Below are 20360 nucleotides of genomic sequence, written 5' to 3' on the forward strand. Positions count from 1 at the left end.
AGTATTGGAGGGTTAACACAGTGGAGTAGTGGAAGGTTAACACAGTGGAGTAGCGGAGGGTTAACACAGTGGAGTATTGGAGGGTTAACACAGTGGAGTATTGGAGGGTAAACACAGTGGAGTAGTGAAGGGTTAACACAGTGGAGTAGTGGAGGGTAAACACAGTGTAGTAGTGGAGGGTAAACACAGTGGAGTAGCGGAGGGTAAACACAGTGGAGTAGTGGAAGGTTAACACAGTGGAGTAGTGGAGGGTTAACACAGTGGAGTAGCGGAGGGTTAACAGTGTACACATCGTTTTACCCACTTAATTTTTTTACCCACCCAAAAATGCATTGAAAGTACAAAGATATTTACTTTTTCCAAGCGACTGGCGATAAGAGTTTACTAACTTTTGTTTTATCGCTACATCACTGTATACCCATTGATTCTTGAATATAACTTATAAATGCCTAATGAGTTTTAGTTCACCTGTCGCACCTCATCAGAACCCAAAATATAAGCTTGTTTTACTCTGGTTTGCCTCAAAACATGGTTAAAACTATAATCATAATTAAAAGTATAATCCATGATATCATGGATGATCAGTTGTTGCATCCGTAGCTCTGTCTTTAAATTTTGAATGTTCACATTTCTCCAGCCCCATCCCACAGCTTTTTACCCAAACAATGCAGGAAGCACACTTTCTGATTATTTCAACTGCGGGTTGGCCCTTTGACTTTATATCAGTAGACTGTGGTATCTGTGGTTTTTGTCTTGGACATGGAAGCAGAGACTAGACAGTGAATAAAGGCACTTTCAATGTTCCTGACAAAACTCTAAAACTCGAGGCTTACTGGCTTGGACCAGGAAGGTGATTAGTCAAGAGGGATTTTTTTTGTCAAAACCTGTCTCGCCTGTCTGAGAAAGAAAGTGCACATTTTTAGAATCAATTTGCATTCCTCCTGGGCCAGTTGCCGATTTTTTATTTTTTTTTCTCACATTTATGGAGTACAATGCCGAATCCAGAAGTATTTCTTATGCACCACCGGTCAGACATCTTTGATCCAGTCTGCTTTGACTGGAAAAACAACAGAGGTTTCGGTAATCTGACGTGCTGCAGTTAAACAGGTTTTCCTCTTTACTCATTTAAACACTTGATTACAAAGCAGAAATTGAAGGGAGCAAGGTGTTTGTGGAGAGACAAGATGGAGGATTTACTTGTGAAAGGTTGTGTTTATGTTTAGTCCTTTAGTCCCTCAAAGCTTTGATACGTGCTACCTAATTAGTTTCCCCCCTGATTCAAGGTGTAAGACTTTACTGGTTTTAACAATCCAGACAAGAGAACCCTCCGTCCAATCCCACCTCTCCCTCGGTCTCTCTCTCTCCCTCGGTCTCTCTCTCTCTCCCTCGGTCTCTCCCTCGGTCTCTCCCTCGGTCTCTCCCTCGGTCTCTCCCTCGGTCTCTCTCTCTCTCTCTCTCTCTCTCTCTCTCTCTCTCTCTCTCTCTCTCTCTCTCTCTCTCACTCTCTCTCTCTCTCTCTCTCTCTCTCTCTCTCTCTCTCTCTCTCTCATCACCCCATTACTACAAAGTTGTTTCAGTTGCCTTCTCTGTTCAGAGACTAATGGCAGTCTAGGCTTACACATGCAAAGCTGAGCAAATAAATATGTGAAAAATGATAACATTGTTTTGGCAGTCTGTTTTAATAAGCTTCTTCGTCTCCAAGGAGACTGCTGCTTCTGCCTGTATTCCCCCTCTCTCTACTATAGCGTGTGTTGCTGTGGCCCCGGCACCAACCTCAAAATTCCCCAGCTGCCACTCTCTCCAGCGCACCACCTTTTTATGAACTATTTCAGCCATGGAGAGACCTTTGGAATTAGCCCCTGTCTATCTCCAGCATTATCTCCACCTGGTATTAACTAGCCCCCCCCCCCACCCCCCCACCCTTTTCGCCCAGCCTTATCTTTAATTAGCATAATTGATGGCATGGAGTTCACTCATGTGTGTGTACGTTCTGCAGCTTGTGAGAGTTTGGGTTAGGAATGTATGTGTAAAACAAGTATTTATCTCCGGTGCTTCGCACATTGGCCGCGTGCCAAACCCAATGTTGGAATAACAACGGAATAAGACAGAAAAAGAGAAGTTCTGTTCCTCTTTCTGTCTGATAGTCTACCTTTACAGGATCACTTCCTGTACGCACGGTAAACAGTATATTGGTGTATTTTAGCTGGGGGGGGGGGGGGGGGGGGGAATAAGGATTTTTACGTCTCGTTTCTGCGCCAAATAAAAAAGGCTGTGGGTTAATTCCCACATTGGCAGCATCCCGGCAACTATACCCACTCCAATGCCCTTTTCAGTACCCCTTTCCCAATCCCTTGGCTTGGGTCTTAACTCCTATGACTTCAAGATGTCGCCTCCTGCGTGTTTCTGGAGAAGTGAAGGGAGTAATCTAATAATAGTGTGGGCAGCACGGGAGAAGCCTGGAAGGTGCAGATTAACATTAGAACACATCTTCATCAATCACGGCCCTCTTGCAGGAGTCCGACAGCCATTTTGTAATTTGGTCCAGGCTGCTTTGTCGTGCCCAGACTCCCACCTCCCACAATGCCACAACTTTGTTTTCAGGCTATATGATCCTCTTAAAGAACCATGTATATGACCTTAGTAGAATCATATGCTGGGTGATGCACTAACCTGGTTGTCCTGTATCTGGTTGTCCATTCTTATGTCTGTGTTATTCTTAGAATGACTGTGTAACAAATACTACTGAGTATAGGGATTAGTCAATGTTATACTGTAGTGGGGGCGGCAGGGTAACCTAGTGGTTAGAGCGTTGGACTAGTAACCGAAAGGGTAGCAAGATCGAATCCCTGAGCTGACAAAGGTAACAATAGAAATAACAAATCTGTCGTTCTTCCCCTGAACAAGGAAGTTAACCCACTGTTCCCTGGTAGGCCGTCATTGAAAATAAGAATTTGTTCTTAACTGACTTGCCTAGTCAAAAAATTTTTTTTACAACCATAACTGTAGTAGTGTAAGTAAAGTACTTATTACATGATACTACAAGTGTAATGACACAATGTTTTCCACTTTGTACACTCATGTAGTTACCGTATGCATTGTCTATCATGAAACAATTTCCACCCAAGAAACCCAAGCACGATTATTGGACCCATACTTAGCTTAGCAAATCGATGGGCACTTAGTTAAGTGACTCAACAACAATTTGTCCAGTCGTTCTGCAGGAAAGAATAAGGGACGGCCTATGATTATGTAGGTTACTATAACCATTAACTTCCTGTCTGCCTCTCAGAGAACAAGAAGGGAAACAAGTTTGAGAGATAGAGAGAGAGAGACAGAGAGAGAGAGAGAGAGAGAGAGAGAGACAGAGAGAGAGACAGAGAGAGACAGAGAGAGAGACAGAGAGAGACAGAGAGACAGAGACAGAGACAGAGACAGAGAGAGAGACAGAGAGAGAGACAGAGAGAGAGAGAGAGAGAGAGAGAGAGAGACAGAGAGAGACACAGAGAGAGAGAGACAGAGAGAGACACAGAGAGAGAGACACAGAGAGAGAGAGACAGAGAGAGAGACAGAGAGACAGAGAGAGAGACAGAGAGAGAGAGAGACAGAGAGAGAGACAGAGAGAGAGAGACAGAGACAGAGAGACAGAGACAGAGAGAGAGAGAGAGACAGAGAGAGAGACAGAGAGAGAGACAGAGACAGAGACAGAGACAGAGAGAGACAGAGAGAGAGACAGAGAGAGACAGAGAGACAGAGACAGAGACAGAGACAGAGACAGAGAGAGAGACAGAGAGAGAGACAGAGAGACAGAGAGAGACACAGAGAGAGAGAGACAGAGAGAGACACAGAGAGAGAGACACAGAGAGAGAGAGACAGAGAGAGAGAGACAGAGAGAGAGACAGAGAGACAGAGAGAGAGACAGAGAGAGAGACAGAGAGACAGAGAGAGAGACAGAGAGAGAGAGAGACAGAGAGAGAGACAGAGAGAGAGAGACAGAGACAGAGAGAGAGAGACAGAGACAGAGAGAGAGAGAGAGACAGAGAGAGAGACAGAGAGAGAGACAGAGACAGAGACAGAGACAGAGACAGAGACAGAGACAGAGACAGAGACAGAGAGAGAGAGAGAGAGAGAGAGAGAGAGAGAGAGAGAGAGAGAGAGAGAGAGAGAGAGAGAGAGAGATCGTTCTGGCTCGGGCCAGTGTCGTTCTGGCTCCAGGTCCGTGTCGTTCTGGCTCGGGCCCGTCTTACAGACAATCAGGAAAAAGGGCAGTATATGATCTGCAATGGAGTCTGCAAGCGAAGCTTTGAACACAAACAATATGGCATCAATAAAAAGGTAATTCCGCTGGCTCTCTGTTCTGACTTTGAAGACTTTAAACAGTATTTAATTGTACCATAGGGCTCTGGAAGAAGGGCTATTTTTAACCTTCATCAATTCATTTACCCTGCGCATTCCTTTGTAATGATCCTGAAGGGCTGCCTGGAAATGGATAGAGGACTTCGATGTTGTCTGAGGGTGTATGTGAGTGAAAGAGAGATAGCGAGAGAGAGAGAGAGGCAGACAGACAGAAAGAGAGAAAGAGAGAAAGAGAAAGAGAGAGAGAGGCCACAGCTCCAATCACTGGATTCGACAGCTCGACCAGAGGCATTTTCTCACTAACACAATCACTCTGCTCTCAAGCTAAACCAAGGGGAACGCAACTTTTTATTTTCTTGAAAGAAGCATATTTGATTTTTTTTTTTTTATATGCAAGAAGAAATAAGCCGAAAAATACAAAGGATTTATTTGAAGCTGGACATGACACAAGTGAGACCATAAAAAAATGCTGTAGCTTTGCCAGTCGTTCTTCAGAGTCTCTTTCAGTCCTTCACTTTCTCATCTTCAAAGGAATCCTTCACTCCTAGTGCTGGCAAACTCTCTCTCTCTCTCTTCCCTCTCTCTCTTCCTCTCTCAAACTCTTTCTGACTTCCTCTCTCAAACTCTTTTCTCACTCTCTCTTCCTCTCTCAAATCGTTCTGTCTGAAACAACCTACCTTTTCTTCTTCTAATCAATTCAATTCCTTTTACTCTTAAGTACCCCTCCATCCCTCTGGAATGAAGTGGTGTTGTGGTGGTAACATGTTAATTACCCGTCTGTGCGGGGAAGCACACATGGGCATCCATTCACTTAAGTACAGGGGAGTATGTTGACATGAAGGCCACATGGACTATCAATACTGTTTTATAGCCATCACCCACGCTCAGATTAATGACTAGATTAATCAGACACAGAGAGGGAGGAATGTGTGTGTGTGTGTGTGTGTGTGTGTGTGTGTGTGTGTGTGTGTGTGTGTGTGTGTGTGTGTGTGTGTGTGTGTGTGTGTGTGTGTGTGTGTGTGTGTGTGTGTGCGTGCGTGCGTGTGTGCGCGTGTGTGTGTGTGTGTCCATGTTAGTGTGTGTGTGCGTGCGTGTGCGTGTGTGTGTGTGTCTATGTTAGTGTGTGTGTGCGTGTGTGCGTGTGTGCGTGTGTGTGTGTGTGTTTAAAACCTGAGGGTAATGTTTTTGATTGAGAATGCCTGAGCTGGTAAAGGAGAAAGCCCATTAATCTGTAGTTCCTGCAGGTCGCCCAGCGTCATTCCAGGAACAACCACAGTGCAGTCTGATTGTTTTGATGACAGCTATCTGTAGCCCGGCTGTCTCTGTCCCTTAGGGGCCACCGTAGTCCTCCTCTGTCTGGGATTGCTCACAGATGAGGGAGGCTCCATGACATCAGCATAATTCACTCGCATTAAAAGTACAGATAGATCTACATGCCTGCCAGATGATGCTTAGGTCTTTGGCAAGGGTGAGTGAATGTGTCAGATATGAATGGCTACTTTCTATATCACTGTCTATATTGCAGTCTGGTCTGTTTCCCAGGTCCAGATACTCCTGCGTCATGTTTCATTATAGGGCATGCAACGGAAAATGTTTAAAAATATATCTTTTTTAAATAGAAACGAAAATGAATATTGTTTATTGATCAAGTCCAGGTACACTCTCTCACCTCGTTTCAACTGTTTTCTTCCATTTGATGCCTAATGAATTTAACCCAGTGCTTGGTCGGTCAGACTTCATTCACAATGTGAGTTTCTTATTATGGTAGCCTTCAACAGATCGCTCTAAAATGGTGACCTTTCAACGTGTACATTCTCAGTCTGCCCACAACATGGCGCTCTGCTGAGTGACACTTGAGCATTAATTACCCAGACAGCTCCCTTCTTTGCTATGACGGATTCTACCTCTCCTCTCCAAATCTCAGGAGTAGATTTCATGATGAATACCCTCTGTGACAAACCAATCACTCACAGTCATCAGAGATCAGTCACGGTGATCAGAGAAAAGACACTACAATTATGAGGTATGGGGGAGGTAGGCCCTGACTGGACATCAGCCCTTCCAGAGGAGGAGATCCCACATGGCGCTTGGTCCTACCAGTCACCCCTGAGGGGCTCACATCACCGTAACCATCTCATTACTCTCTGAGGAAACTCAGGGGTCAGCCCTATAAAATACATTGAATGCCCCGCTGAGGCAAATGTGGAAGTAGGTGGACCGAGAGGCTCAAACCTACTCAGAGCTTTCCTGGGCTGTGTCGGTCTGGAACTGCCTGGGTGGATGACTGCCTGGGTGGATGACTGCCTGGGTGGATGACTGCCTGGGTGGATGACTGCCTGGGTAGATGACTGCCTGGGTGGATGACTGCCTGGGTGGATGACTGCCTGGGTGGATGACTGCCTGGGTGGATGACTCCTTGGGTGGATGACTGCCTGGGTGGATGACTGCCTGGGTAGATGACTGCATCGGTGGATGACTGCCTGGGTGGATGACTCCTTGGGTGGATGACTGCCTGGGTGGATGACTGCCTGGGTGGATGACTGCCTGGGTGGATGACTCCTTGGGTGGATGACTGCCTGGGTGGATGACTGCCTGGGTGGATGACTGCCTGGGTGGATGACTGCCTGGGTGGATGACTCCTTGGGTGGATGACTGCCTGGGTGGATGATCGCCTGGGTGGATGACTGCCTGGGTAGATGACTGCCTGGGTGGATGACTGCCTGGGTGGATGACTGCCTGGGTGGATGACTACCTGGGTGGATGACTGCATTGGTGGATGACTGCCTGGGTGGATGACTGCCTGGGTGGATGACTGCCTGGGTGGATGATCGCCTGGGTGGATGACTGCCTGGGTGGATGATCGCCTGGGTAGATGACTGCCTGGGTGGATGACTGCCTGGGTAGATGACTGCCTGGGTGGATGATCGCCTGGGTAGATGACTGCCTGGGTGGATGACTGCCTGGGTGAATGACTGCCTGGGTAGATGACTGCCTGGGTGGATGACTGCCTGGGTGGATGACTGCCTGGGTAGATGACTGCATCGGTGGATGACTGCCTAGCTGGATGGTTGTAGCTGCTGGGAATAGGTTGCGGATGGAACGAACAGACCTAGAGGAATATTGTCCGTCACTCTCCAGGAAGAAAACATGCGCACATCCGATGGGCTTGTCAGGTGTTGGAATAGAACCACTTGACTGGGTGGAGGGAGAAGGGAGAAATGGGATTAGCAGATGGATAAGGGGAGAAAGTAATTGCACTGGCAAGCTGCCACCCATAGTTTCAGAGAGCAGGTATTCTACCTGCGGTTTAGCCAAAACTAACATTTTGTGGGAGGATCAATTGATGCCCAAACAAATTTGACATTGAGATTATTATGAGCCATTGAGCGATTATTAAAGCCACAAAGAAAATACTCATTCCAGTTTCTCCGGTCTCAGGTCTCGGTAAGAATGTATAGTTTATAGCCTTGATACTTTATCCATGCGCTACTAAACTATTACAATTTGGTTTTATAATCACATCCCCCTCGGTTGGAGATGTATGTTTTTCCAATAACTGCTAAAAACTGTACATCTGTAGTAAATGGTAGTGATGTCATAGTAATTCATCTGATTTTCATTTTCTGCCTTTTCAAAGAAGAGTCCCGTTAGTCGTATCTCCTTACTAGCGGCATAAATAACAACTTCTCATCCCTTCCAATGGAGTTAAAGGACTTGCTGACTTGTCAACTAGCTACGTTCCCATCCAATTGGCGAGAGATTTTCATGCGGAAATATTCTGAAAATAGGTGCATTTTCCCCACCAGTGGTTTGTTTCCACCAACCTGACTTGTTACGGAAAAAAAATCTGATGACGTAGTGGAATGGTGAAAACTATGGATTATTATGGATAACTATGGAAACTATGGATTATTATGGATAACTCTGGAAACTATGGAATAATATGGGTTATTACGGTTTATTATGGACAACTATGGATAACTGTAACGTACGTCTACTTCGTCCTCCTCCTCAGATGAGGAGAGGAGAGAAGGATCAGATGACCAAAATGCAGCGTTGTAATTAGACATGATATTTATTAAACAAGGACGAAAACAAACACGAAAATATACTTGAAGAATTTACAAAACAACAAACGAAGTAAACAGACCTGGACTACGAACACGTAACGAAAAACGAACGAACGATACAGTCCCGTATGGTGCAACAAACACAGACACAGGAAACAACCACCCACAACAATCAATGTGAAAACACCTACCTTAATATGGCTCTCAATCAGAGGAAATGAAAACCACCTGCCTCTAATTGAGAGCCATATCAGGTCACCCTTAAACCAACACAGAAACACATAACATAGACTACCCACCCAAACTCACGCCCTGACCGTCAAACACATACAAAACAACAGAAAACAGGTCAGGAACGTGACAGAACCCCCCCCTCAAGGTGCGAACTCCGGGCGCACCACCAAAAGTCTAGGGGAGGGTCTGGGTGGGCATCTGTCCGCGGTGGCGGCTCCGGCGGTGGACGAGGACACCACTCCACCACTGTCTTTGTCCCTCTCCTTCGCGTCCTTTGAGTGGCGACCCTCGCCCCCGACCATGGTCCAGGAACCTTCACTAAGGCCCCTCCTACATAGAGGAGACAGCTCAGGACAGAGAGGTAGCTCAGGACAGAGAGGTAGCTCAGGACAGAGAGGTAGCTCCGGACAGAGAGGTAGCTCCGGACAGAGAGGTAGCTCCGGACAGAGAGGTAGCTTAGGACAGAGGGACAACTCTGTACTAATGGCAGCTCCGGACTGAGTGGCAGCTCCGGACTGAGTGGCAGCTCCGGACTGAGTGGCAGCTCATGACTGAGTGGCAGCTCATGACTGAGTGGCAGCTCATGACTGAGTGGCAGCTCATGACTGGAGGGCAGCTCATGACTGGAGGGCAGCTCATGACTGGAGGGCAGCTCATGACTGGAGGGCAGCTCATGACTGGAGGGCAGCTCATGACTGTAGGGCAGCTCATGACTGTAGGGCTGACTGTAGGGCAGCTCATGACTGTAGGGCAGCTCTGGCAGCTCCTGACTGGCTGGCGGCTCTGGCAGCTCCTGACTGGCTGGCGGCTCTGGCAGCTCCTGACTGGCTGGCGGCTCTGGCAGCTCCTGACTGGCTGGCGGCTCTGGCAGCTCCTGACTGGCTGGCGGCTCTGGCAGCTCCTGACTGACGGACGGCTCTAGCGGCTCCTGACTGACGGACGGCTCTAATGGCTCGGGACAGACGGGCGGCTCTAATGGCTCGTGGCAGACGGATGGCTCAGAAGGCGCTGGGCAGACGGATGGCTCAGAAGGCGCTGGGCAGACGGATGGCTCAGAAGGCGCTGGGCAGACGGATGGCTCAGAAGGCGCTGGGCAGACGGATGGCTCAGCCGGCGCTGGGCAGACAGATGGCTCAGCCGGCGCTGGGCAGACAGATGGCTCAGCCGGCGCTGGGCAGACAGATGGCTCAGACGGCGCTGGGCAGACAGATGGCTCAGACGGCGCTGGGCAGACAGATGGCTCAGACGGTGCTGGGCAGACAGATGGCTCAGACGGCGCTGGGCAGACAGATGGCTCAGACGGCGCTGGGCAGACAGATGGCTCAGACGGCGCTGGGCAGACAGATGGCTCAGACGGCGCTGGGCAGACGCGCAGTACAGGCGGCGTTGGACAGAGGGCCGACTCTGACCCGCTGAGGCGCACAGTAGGCCTGGTGCGTGGTGCCGGCACTGGTGGTACCGGGCTGAGGTCACGCACCTCAGGGCGAGTGCGGGGAGAAGGAACAGTGCGTACAGGGCTCTGAGGACGCACATGAGGCTTGGTGCCGGAACTGGAGGCACTAGGCTGGATACACACACCACAGGGAGAGTGCGTGGAGGAGGAACAGGGCTCTGGAGACGCACTGGAAACCTGGTGCGTGGTGTAGGCACTGGTGGTACTGAGCTGGGGCGGGAAGGTGGCGCCGGATATACCGGACCGTGTAGGCGTACTGGCTCCCTTGAGCACTGAGCCTGCCCAACCTTACCTGGTTGTATGCTCCCCGTCGCCTGACCAGTGCGGGGAGGTGGAATAACCCGCACCGGGCTATGTAGGCGAACCGGGGACACCATGCGTAAGGCTGGTGCCATGTAAGCCGGCCCAAGGAGACGTACTGGTGGCCAGATATGTAGAGCCGGCTTCATGGCACTTGGCTCAATGCTCAATCTAGCCCTACCAGTGCGGGGAGGTGGAATAACCCGCACCGGGCTATGCACACGTACAGGAGACACCGTGCGCTCTACTGCGTAACACGGTGTCTGCCCGTACTCCCGCTCTCCACGGCTAGCCTGGGAAGTGGGCGCAGGTCTCCTACCTGCCCTAGACCCACTACCTCTTAGCCCCCCCCCCAAGAAATGTTTGGGTTGTACTTGCGGGCTTCCAGCCTTGCTTCCGTGCTGCCTCCTCATAACGTCGCCTCTCCGCTTTAGATGCCTCCAGCTCCGCCTTGGGACGGCGACACTCCTCTGGCTCTGCCCAGGGTCCTTCTCCGTCCAGAATCTCTTCCCATGTCCAATCCTCCTTGACCCACTGCTGCTGTCGTTGCTGTCCGTTAACCCGCTGCTTGATCTGGGTTTGGTGGGTGGTTCTGTAACGTACGTCTACTTCGTCCTCCTCCTCAGATGAGGAGAGGAGAGAAGGATCAGATGACCAAAATGCAGCGTTGTAATTAGACATGATATTTATTAAACAAGGACGAAAACAAACACGAAAATATACTTGAAGAATTTACAAAACAACAAACGAAGTAAACAGACCTGGACTACGAACACGTAACGAAAAACGAACGAACGATACAGTCCCGTATGGTGCAACAAACACAGACACAGGAAACAACCACCCACAACAATCAATGTGAAAACACCTACCTTAATATGGCTCTCAATCAGAGGAAATGAAAACCACCTGCCTCTAATTGAGAGCCATATCAGGTCACCCTTAAACCAACACAGAAACACATAACATAGACTACCCACCCAAACTCACGCCCTGACCGTCAAACACATACAAAACAACAGAAAACAGGTCAGGAACGTGACAATAACAATGAATAACTATGAATTATCATGGATAACTATGGATAATTATGGATAACTATGGATTATTATGGATTACTATGGATTATTATGATTACTATGCAATATTATGGATTACTATGGGATATTATGGATTATTATGGATTATTATAGATAACTATGGATTATTATGGATTATTATAGATAACTAAGGATAATTATGGGTAATTATGAATGATTATGGATTACTATGGATTATTATGGATTACTATGGGTAACAATGGATAACTAAGGATAACTATGGATAACTAAGGATAACTAAGGATAACTAAGGATAACTATGGCTAACTAAGGATAACTATGGATAACTATGGATAACTAAGGATAACTATGGATAACTATGGATAACTAAGGATAACTATGGATTATTATGGATAACTAAGGATTACTATGTATACATTTTTTCGTCAGACAGCAGTCAAGCATAGATCATCATGTCACCAGATTAAGACCCTGTATATTTTTGGGAAAGGAGCATCAAGCACATCACCATGCACTTTCACCCCCCTGTGAAGTAAATGTGTTTCATCTCTAACCTGCATGGTTTCCCGAGTCGTAGTGGGAGGACCACACACTATGTCATCGTGTGACTCTAAGTTTACTTTGATATGACGGTGATTATATCAATATTTTCGCATAAAGGCGTTTCCACCGAAACAAAAAGATCCCACTATGTCAACAAAAAAAAACGAACTATCTGTCTTCCTTTATAAAATTGTACCTAAACGTCCGGTTTCCATCACAGCTGTCATGATTTTATATGGTGTGACTTTACTCGCATAAAAACTGTTGATGGACACGCGGTTACTGTACATCACCCAAATAGCCCCTTACTTTGGTTACTCAGGCAGAAGCTCACTGTGAGGAGTTAGTGATCATAATTATACACCGGGTGGGTCTAATCCTGGATGATGATTGGTTCCTCTTAAGGATCGTACCCTTTTTTCTTTAAAATGTTCATCTAAGATGATACCCATACCCAAATCTAAATCTAACAGGACCTGAAGCAAGGATATGCATATTCTTGATACCATTTGAAAGAAAAATGTGGAAATTAAGGTAGGAGATTATAACACGTTAGAGAACATACAAAAAGGTTATGGTAATAAAACATTTAAGTGTACACACTCCCAGGAATGTCATACATGATGGTTCATTAGCTTATACACGAACTTTCACACATCTAGATGGCCGTGCGGGGTGGGTGTGGAGCCAGAGACAGCAGTGGTTCAAACTGTAGAACCCAGTTCCTAAATTTTAACATAAAAATTGATTTTATCAAACAAAACTATGCTAAATTTTATCTCTGGGACCCTCAGGATGACAAATCAGAGCCAGATTACTGAATGTAAGTACATTGTTTACCTTCATAGGTGAATGTATCAAACCAGTTGTCTTGTGCAGTTTTTTTGTGGACTCTCTGATAGAAGGAATGACCAGCCGGCTTGGGTACCAACCTCAGATTTGTGTCGGGACTACACTACCGGTCAAAAGTTTTAGAACACCTACTCGTTCAAGTATCTGGTTTGGGACTATCATTTGTTTTTCAACAGGACAATGACCCAACACACCTCCAGGCTGTGTAAGGGCTATTTTACCAAGAAGGAGAGTGATGGAGTGCTGCATCAGATGACCTGGCCTCCACAATCCCGCTACCTCAACCCAATTGAGATGGTTTGAGATGAGTTGGACCGTAGAGTGAAGGAAAAGCAGTCAACAAGTGCTCAGCATATGCGGGAACTCCTTCAGGACTGTTGGAAAAGCATTCCAGGTGAAGCTGGTTGAGAGAATGCCAAGCGCGTGCAAAGCTGTCATAAAGGCAAAGGGTGGCTATTTGAAGAATCTCAAATATAAAATATATTTTGATTTATTTAACACTTTTTTGGTTACTACATGATTCCATATGTGTTATTTCATAGTTGTGATGTTTTCACTATTATTCTACAATGTAGAAAATAGTAAAAATATATTTTTTGTTCTAAAATGTTTGAACGGTAGTGTATTTCTCATGGAAGGATAAAAGAGTATGAATAAATTCATCAAAATAACGTTTTTTTAATGAAAATATGTCAACCATTATTTGAATATGTTGCTAACTCGCTGTATAAAATTGATAATTCCCTCGAAGCCGGTGTTTGGAGGATATATTGGCACGTCGTCTCGGGCCTACTGTAACAACACCCGTGCCTATATATCCTCCAAACACCGGTTTTTCTGGCATTGTCACTTAAATAACACATTATCATTTTCTAAATCAAATTAACAATGCTGTATTATGTGGGTTTTTTTGGTCAAAATTACCAAATAATTAATCCTCCATTATATTTAGACCTAAATTATCCACTCTATATAGTTCGGAGGTAAACAGCATTGGTGGGTTAAATGTAGTACCAATATAAAAAAAATGCAAAAAAAGACCACAGTTTGTTTTCTGCATTAGACAAAGTTGATAATAGCACATAGACCCAGCAGTGATCCAGTCAAGCAGACCCTTTCTCAGACACAGGTGTGCACAGTTAAAAGTTTTAGCAATAGACTCTCTGCCAGCCAGTGCACCACAAGAGAAGCAATTTGTTGGAAGGACTAAATGTATTTAACCTCGACAGGCTTAATTGAGGTATGTTTAAAAGGAGTAAATACTCTTTTGGCCGCTGCAGTAATTTTCTGCTCAGGTCAGCCAACTGAATACGTACCCAGTAAACGAACAACTGCCTATCGTTTACATTTGTTTTTTTGTAATTCCAAGATTATTAAAAAGAAACTCATGTAGCTTGAGAAATGGCACAAAAGCTGAATGCTGTGTTGTCAAATGACTTGACTCCTTTTCCTTGTCTGAAAGTTTGCTGTAAATGTAAATGCTGTAAATGTTTCCTAGTCAGATATCTGTTATCGAGCTGTAAATGTTTCCTAGTCAGATGTCTGTTACACAGCTGTAAATGTTTCCTAGTCAGATGTCTGTTATCGAGCTGTAAATGTTTCCTAGTCAGATGTCTGTTACACAGCTGTAAATGTTTCTTAGTCAGATGTCTGTTATACAGTTGTAAATGTTTCCTAGTCAGATGTCTGTTACACAGCTGTAAATGTTTCCTAGTCAGATGTCTGTTACACAGCTGTAAATGTTTCCTAGTCAGATGTCTGTTACACAGCTGTAAATGTTTCCTAGTCAGATGTCTGTTATCGAGCTGTAAATGTTTCCTAGTCAGATGTCTGTTACACAGCTGTAAATGTTTCTTAGTCAGATGTCTGTTATACAGTTGTAAATGTTTCCTAGTCAGATGTCTGTTACACAGCTGTAAATGTGTCCTAGTCAGATGTCTGTTATCGAGCTGTAAATGTTTCCTAGCCAGATGTCTGTTATCGAGCTGTAAATGTTTCCTAGCCAGATGTCTGTTATCGAGCTGTAAATGTTTCCTAGTCAGATGTCTGTTATCGAGCTGTAAATGTTTCCTAGTCAGATGTCTGTTACACAGCTGTAAATGTTTCCTAGTCAGATGTCTGTTATCGAGCTGTAAATGTTTCCTAGTCAGATGTCTGTTACACAGCTGTAAATGTTTCTTAGTCAGATGTCTGTTATACAGTTGTAAATGTTTCCTAGTCAGATGTCTGTTACACAGCTGTAAATGTTTCCTAGTCAGATGTCTGTTACACAGCTGTAAATGTTTCCTAGTCAGATGTCTGTTACACAGCTGTAAATGTTTCCTAGTCAGATGTCTGTTATCGAGCTGTAAATGTTTCCTAGTCAGATGTCTGTTACACAGCTGTAAATGTTTCTTAGTCAGATGTCTGTTATACAGTTGTAAATGTTTCCTAGTCAGATGTCTGTTACACAGCTGTAAATGTTTCCTAGTCAGATGTCTGTTATCGAGCTGTAAATGTTTCCTAGCCAGATGTCTGTTATCGAGCTGTAAATGTTTCCTAGCCAGATGTCTGTTATCGAGCTGTAAATGTTTCCTAGTCAGATGTCTGTTATCGAGCTGTACATGTTTCCTAGTCAGATGTCTGTTATCGAGCTGTAAATGTTTCCTAGTCAGATGTCTGTTATCGAGCTGTAAATGTTTCCTAGTCAGATGTCTGTTATCGAGCTGTAAATGTTTCCTAGTCAGATGTCTGTTACACAGCTGTAAATGTTTCCTAGTCAGATGTCTGTTATCGAGCTGTAAATGTTTCCTAGCCAGATGTCTGTTACACAGCTGTAAATGTTTCCTAGTCAGATGTCTGTTACACAGCTGTAAATGTTTCCTAGTCAGATGTCTGTTACACAGCTGTAAATGTTTCCTAGTCAGATGTCTGTTACACAGCTGTAAATGTTTCCTAGTCAGATGTCTGTTATCGAGCTGTAAATGTTTCCTAGTCAGATGTCTGTTACACAGCTGTAAATGTTTCTTAGTCAGATGTCTGTTAAACAGTTGTAAATGTTTCCTAGTCAGATGTCTGTTACACAGCTGTAAATGTTTCCTAGTCAGATGTCTGTTATCGAGCTGTAAATGTTTCCTAGCCAGATGTCTGTTATCGAGCTGTAAATGTTTCCTAGCCAGATGTCTGTTATCGAGCTGTAAATGTTTCCTAGCCAGATGTCTGTTACACAGCTGTAAATGTTTCCTAGTCAGATGTCTGTTACACAGCTGTAAATGTTTCCTAGTCAGATGTCTGTTATCGAGCTGTAAATGTTTCCTAGACAGATGTCTGTTACACAGCTGTAAATGTTTCCTAGTCCGATGTCTGTTACACAGCTGTAAATGTTTCCTAGTCAGATGTCTGTTACACAGCTGTAAATGTTTCCTAGTCAGATGTCTGTTATCGAGCTGTAAATGTTTCCTAGTCAGATGTCTGTTATCGAGCTGTAAATGTTTCCTAGTCAGATGTCTGTTATCGAGCTGTAAATGTTTCCTAGTCAGATGTCTGTTACACAGCTGTAAATGTTTCCTAGTCAGATATCTGTTATCGAGCTGTAAATTTTTCCTAGTCAGATGTCTGTTATCAAGCTGTAAATGTTTCCTAGTCAGATGTATGTTACACAGCTGTAAATGTTTCCTAGTCACATGTATGTTACACAGCTGTAAATGTTTCCTAGTCAGATGTATGTTACACAGCTGTAAATGTTTCCTAGTCACATGTATGTTACACAGCTGTAAATGTTTCCTAGTCAGATGTCTGTTAACAGTTTGTGGAAATGAAATTAATATAGGAGAATATAACACATTAGATCTGATAAAGGATATTACATTTTCATATTTTTTTTTCAATCATCTTTGAAATGTAAGAGAAATGCCATTATATGACTTAGGAGTCTAGGCACAATGTAGATGTTGGCCACTAGATGGCAGCAGTGTATGTGCAAGGCTTTAGACTGATCCAATGAACCATTGTGTTACAGTTCAAAATGTTGTATCAAGTTTGTCCAAATGTGCCTAATTGGTCAATTGATACATTTTCATGTACATAACTGTATATCACCGCTCCGCGGGAGGTTAAACAAAAAAAAAATCCTAGTCAGATGTCTATTATATAGCGGTAAATGTTTCCTAGTCAGATATCTGTTATACTGTGGTAAATGTGTCCTGGTCAGATATCTGGTAAAACGGTAAATGTTTTGGACGTAGCAGGATTGTTGTTATTTACCGTTTGCTAAATGCTGAATACCTGAACCAACCAACTTAACCATATATGGATTTCAACAAAAGTCCAAGTAATAAATAGAAACACACACACACCCACACACACCCACACACACACACACACACACACACACACACACACACACACACACACACACACACACACACACACACACACACACACACACACGCATGCACACACAGACACACACACACACACACACACACACACACACACACACACACACACACACACACACACACACACACACACACACACACACACACACACACACACACACACACACACACCTGCTCGGAGGCTTGGACGGAGCAAGACTGGACGGAGCCAGCTAGACACTTCTTGGCCCGTTCACTATAACACAGCAAACGCATACACTTTAAAAGCTCAATGGAGTTGTCCCCAAACTGCGATAACATAGTGAGGTAATACCCCGGGTGCCTTTCATGACAAGCATTGCTTTCTAACTTTGCAATTCTGGTGCGAATTTGCTATCGTCTCTTTTCATGAAAAAATTTGCCGATTATTTGTCTGTGACCTGCCGTCCATAGCCCCTATTACCTGTCTGTGTACTTGTGATTTATATGTGGCCTCTCTGGCACCCTGGGATAACTCTGTGTTTTTAATCATGTTTTCATCAGTGTTTTTCTAATGCATCAACTTGTAAACCAATTTCGCCCCTGGCGCCCCGAAACAGTTCTGGCATGAAAGGTTTCAGAAGTATTTTATTCCCCCCCCCCCCCCCCGTTTATTTCCTTCTCTACCAGTAAATGTTTAAATGTGTTGCAGGTTTCGTTAAACCATGTCACTGCGCTTGACCGGCCATAAGATAGAGATAAGGGACAGACCTGTTATTTACACTTTGTTTCCCCCTAAAAGGGGAAAGTGTCTGAGTGTCTAGTGTCTGAGGAACTTGTAAGGCACCGGTAACAATGCCAAGGTGTTCAACTTTGTAGTTTCGCTGTTATTAACGCAGGAATGTTCCTCTTGTTTCTCAAAGAGCCATGTTGTGCCAAGGTCATTAATACAAGATGGTCGTTTTTTTCAGACACAGGAGGCCATTCCCAAGACTTTATACAAAATACAGTTCTTAGTCATGGTTGTGGGAAGATATTTTGAGGTGGTGGTGGGTTGCAACGGGGGGGGGGGGGGGGGGACGCGGGCGACGGGTGATAAAGGCCTAGTGTACTAATTTAGTGAATTTATTTTATATACAGTACAAGTCCAAAGTTTGGACACACCTACTCATTCCAGGGTTTTTCTTTATTTTTACTATTTTTTACACAGTAGAATAATAGTGAAGACATCAAAACTATGATATTTAATTTAATTTCAAATACTGTATATATATTTTTTTATTTATTGTGATAATGTTTTTTACAATAGAGAAAATAGTAAAAATGAAGAAAAACCCTTGAATGATTAGGTGTGTCCAAACGTTTGACGAGTACTGTATATATATATATATATATATATATATATATATATATATATATATATATATATAAAATTATATGTGTTTATTGTGATTTATCAGGGGGAGCACCCTCAGCACCCCTACTTCCCACGGCTGTGCATCTCACGATTAATTTGGAGCTATTCTGAAGCGATTGGTGGAAAAGAGTAGTAACTTAATCCTCATTTAGACCACTTGACCACGCCGCTTCAGTTGTTAGCACTATCAATCCAGAGAAGCTTCTAGTGGGTATACAAAGCAACACACACACACACACACTATAAGTCAAACGTTTCTTCTCAAAGTGTCCAAAATTACAATTGGAAGAATTCTCACAAGTATCCAAAACAGCTGGGGATATTTATTTGACGTGGAAAGTTTAACAATACAGTGTTAATATGAGGATGGAAAGTAAGTAACTAGGCAAGTCACTTAAATACAATTTCTTACTTACAGTGACGCTCTAGCCCTGCCAAACCCTAACCAAGACGATGCTGGGCCAATTGTGCACTGCCCTATCCGACCCCCCAAACACGGCCGGTTGTGTTACAGCCTGGAATCAAACCAGGGTTTAGTGAATGATTTGTTGCAAATACAATGCTTTTAGTATTTGAAATATTTAGGACTAACTTATTCCTTGCAACCCATTCTGAAACTAACAGCAGCTCTTTATTAAGTTTTAGGCTCCCGAGTGGTGCAGCGGTCTAAGGCACTGCATCTCAGTGTTAGAGGTGTCACTACAGACCCTGGTTTGATTCCAGGCTGTATCACAACTGGCTGTGATTGGGAGTCCCATAGGGCCCAGTGTCGTCCGGGTTAGGGTTTGGCTGGGATAGGTCGTCATTGTAAATAAGAATTTGTTCTTAACTGACTTGCCTAGTTAAATTTAAATTTAAAAAGTGTTGCAGTAGCTGACATGTACACTGTTGAGTCATCCGCATACATAGACACACTGGCTTTACTTAAAGCCAGTGGCATGTCGTTAGTAAAGATTGAAATACACTAAAGGGCCTAGACAGCTACCCTGGGGAATTCCTGCTTCTACCTGGATTATGTTAGAGAGGCTTCCATTAAAGAACACCCTCTGTGTTCTGTTAGACAGGTAACTCTTTATCCACATCATAGCAGGGGGTGTAAAGCCATAACACATACGTTTTTTTCCAGCAGCAAAGTATGATCGATAATGTCAAAAGCTGCTCTGAAGTCGGACAAAACAGGACCATAATATTTTTTTAATCAATTTCTCTCGGCCATCATGTCATTTGTGTATGTGCTGTGCTTGTTGAGTGTCCTTCCCTATAAGTGTGCTGAAAGTCTGTCAATTTGTTTACTGCAAAATAGCATTGTATCTGGTCAAACAGCATTTTTTCCTCAACTTTATCAAGGGTTGGTAACAGAGTGGGTGGTCGGCTAATTGAGCCAGTAAAGGGGGCTTTCTTATTCTTAGGTAGGGGAATGACTTTTGCTTCCCTCCAGGCCTGAGGACACACAGATTCTAGTAGGCCTATATTGAAGATACTGCAAATAGGGGTGGCAATATCATCTGATATTATCCTCAGTAATTTTCCACCCAAGTTTTCAGACCACGGTGACTTGTCATTGTTGATAGACAACAATCATTTTTCTCCTCTTCCACACTTACATTACGGAATTCAAAATTACAATTCTTGTCTTTCATAATTTGGTCAGATATACTTGGATGTGTAGTGTCAGCGTTTGTTGCTGGCATGTTATGCCTAAGTTCGCTATTCTTGCCAATGAAAAAAATCATTAAAGTA

Source organism: Salvelinus namaycush, chromosome 9, assembly GCF_016432855.1.
Source record: "Salvelinus namaycush isolate Seneca chromosome 9, SaNama_1.0, whole genome shotgun sequence".
Lineage (NCBI taxonomy): Eukaryota > Metazoa > Chordata > Actinopteri > Salmoniformes > Salmonidae > Salvelinus > Salvelinus namaycush.